Source organism: Salvelinus fontinalis, chromosome 19, assembly GCF_029448725.1.
Source record: "Salvelinus fontinalis isolate EN_2023a chromosome 19, ASM2944872v1, whole genome shotgun sequence".
NCBI lineage: Eukaryota > Metazoa > Chordata > Actinopteri > Salmoniformes > Salmonidae > Salvelinus > Salvelinus fontinalis.
In genome coordinates, this window is record NC_074683.1 from 41,600,932 (window position 1) to 41,603,328 (window position 2,397).

General features: G+C 51.8%; 1 long non-coding RNA gene across 1 annotated transcript; it reads right to left on the reverse strand.

The window, feature by feature from the left end:
• On the reverse strand, positions 1-559 carry LOC129817053 (uncharacterized). Its single transcript, XR_008753651.1, has 2 exons — positions 272-559; positions 1-169 (listed from the first exon to the last, which is right to left on the reverse strand). It is a non-coding gene; the product is annotated as an uncharacterized LOC129817053 (long non-coding RNA).
• Between the last annotated feature and the right edge of the window lie 1,838 nt (positions 560-2,397).

Below are 2,397 nucleotides of genomic sequence, written 5' to 3' on the forward strand. Positions count from 1 at the left end.
TAGGACGAAGGTGAGTATTTATTTACAAGTTTAAACGTAGAGGTAGAAAGATCCAGGTGGCGGAGCGGGCAGCGGAGGTGAGTTGATGGGAGTGAATAGGCAGATCCAAGGGAGTAACAGAAGCCACCGACGACCAGGCAGGGATGGGGTGAGTGTTCCGGGTGAATGACTGTAGACAGAACAAACAGAGGTAAGTTCAAGGCAAGCAAGACGTACAAAACAACAAAACAAACTCTATCAAACTGGAGGCTGATACGCTGGCACAACATACTGTTCATGGCTAACGATCCGGCAGGGAATGGATGTCAGGTCAGAGCTTATGAAGTGGAGGGGTGATGATCAGGACCAGGTGTGCAGATAGCTGATGGGATACAGGTGTGGGTAATCAGAGATCTCCCAACTAGCTATGTCGCCCGGCAACCAGACAGGGTGCGTTCCAGGACACCGGAAAAACACTCCAGGACAGAACACAGGCAAAGACAGACTCAGGAAGCGGGATTCGTGACATTTCACATTCTTAAAATAAAGTGGTGATCCTAACTGACCTAAGACAGGGAATGTTTACTGGGATAAAATGTCAGGAATTGTGAAAAACTGCGTTTACATGTATTCGGTTAAGGTGTATGTAATTGCATTTACATTTAAGTCATTTAGCAGACGCTCTTATCCAGAGCGACTTACAAATTGGTGCATTCACCTTGACATCCAGTGGAACAGCCACTTTACAATAGTGCATCTAAATCTTTTAAGGGGGGGGGGGGGTCAGAAGGATTGCTTTATCCTATCCTAGGTATTCCTTAAAGAGGTGGGGTTTCAGGTGTCTCCGGAAGGTGGTGATTGACTCCGCTGTCCTGGCGTCGTGAGGGAGTTTGTTCCACCATTGGGGTGCCAGAGCAGCGAACAGTTTTGACTGGGCTGAGCGGGAACTGTATTTCCTCAGTGGTAGGGAGGCGAGCAGGCCAGAGGTGGATGAACGCAGTGCCCTTGTTTGGGTGTAGGGCCTGATCAGAGCCTGAAGGTACTGAGGTGCCGTTCCCCTCACAGCTCCGTAGGCAAGCACCATGGTCTTGTAGCGGATGCGAGCTTCAACTGGAAGCCAGTGGAGAGAGCGGAGGAGCGGGTTGACGTGAGAGAACTTGGGAAGGTTGAACACCAGACGGGCTGCGGCGTTCTGGATGAGTTGTAGGGGTTTAATGGCACAGGCAGGGAGCCCAGCCAACAGCGAGTTGCAGTAATCCAGACGGGAGATGACAAGTGCCTGGATTAGGACCTGCGCAGCTTCCTGTGTGAGGCAGGGTCGTACTCTGCGGATGTTGTAGAGCATGAACCTACAGGAACGGGCCACCGCCTTGATGTTAGTTGAGAACGACAGGGTGTTGTCCAGGATCACGCCAAGGTTCTTAGCGCTCTGGGAGGAGGACACAATGGAGTTGTCAACCGTGATGGCGAGATCATGGAACGGCCAGTCCTTCCCCGGGAGGAAGAGCAGCTCCGTCTTGCCGAGGTTCAGCTTGAGGTGGTGATCCGTCATCCACACTGATATGTCTGCCAGACATGCAGAGATGCGATTCGCCACCTGGTCATCAGAAGGGGGAAAGGAGAAGATTAATTGTGTGTCGTCTGCATAGCAATGATAGGAGAGACCATGTGAGGTTATGACAGAGCCAAGTGACTTGGTGTATAGCGAGAATAGGAGAGGGCCTAGAACAGAGCCCTGGGGGACACCAGTGGTGAGAGCGCGTGGTGAGGAGACAGACTCTCGCCACGCCACCTGGTAGGAGCGACCTGTCAGGTAGGACGCAATCCAAGCGTGGGCCGCGCCGGAGATGCCCAACTCGGAGAGGGTGGAGAGGAGGATCTGATGGTTCACAGTATCGAAGGCAGCCGATAGGTCTAGAAGGATGAGAGCAGAGGAGAGAGAGTTAGCTTTAGCAGTGTGGAGCGCCTCCGTGATACAGAGAAGAGCAGTCTCAGTTGAATGACTAGTCTTGAAACCTGACTGATTTGGATCAAGAAGGTCATTCTGAGAGAGATAGCAGGAGAGCTGGCCAAGGACGGCACGTTCAAGAGTTTTGGAGAGAAAAGAAAGAAGGGATACTGGTCTGTAGTTGTTGACATCGGAGGGATCGAGTGTAGGTTTTTTCAGAAGGGGTGCAACTCTCGCTCTCTTGAAGACGGAAGGGACGTAGCCAGCGGTCAAGGATGAGTTGATGAGCGAGGTGAGGTAAGGGAGAAGGTCTCCGGAAATGGTCTGGAGAAGAGAGGAGGATTCAGGAGGGAGGAGAAGGTGGCAAAGAGCTTCCTAGGGTTAGAGGCAGATGCTTGGAATTTAGAGTGGTAGAAAGTGGCTTTAGCAGCAGAGACAGAAGAGGAAAATGTAGAGAGGAGGGAGTGAAA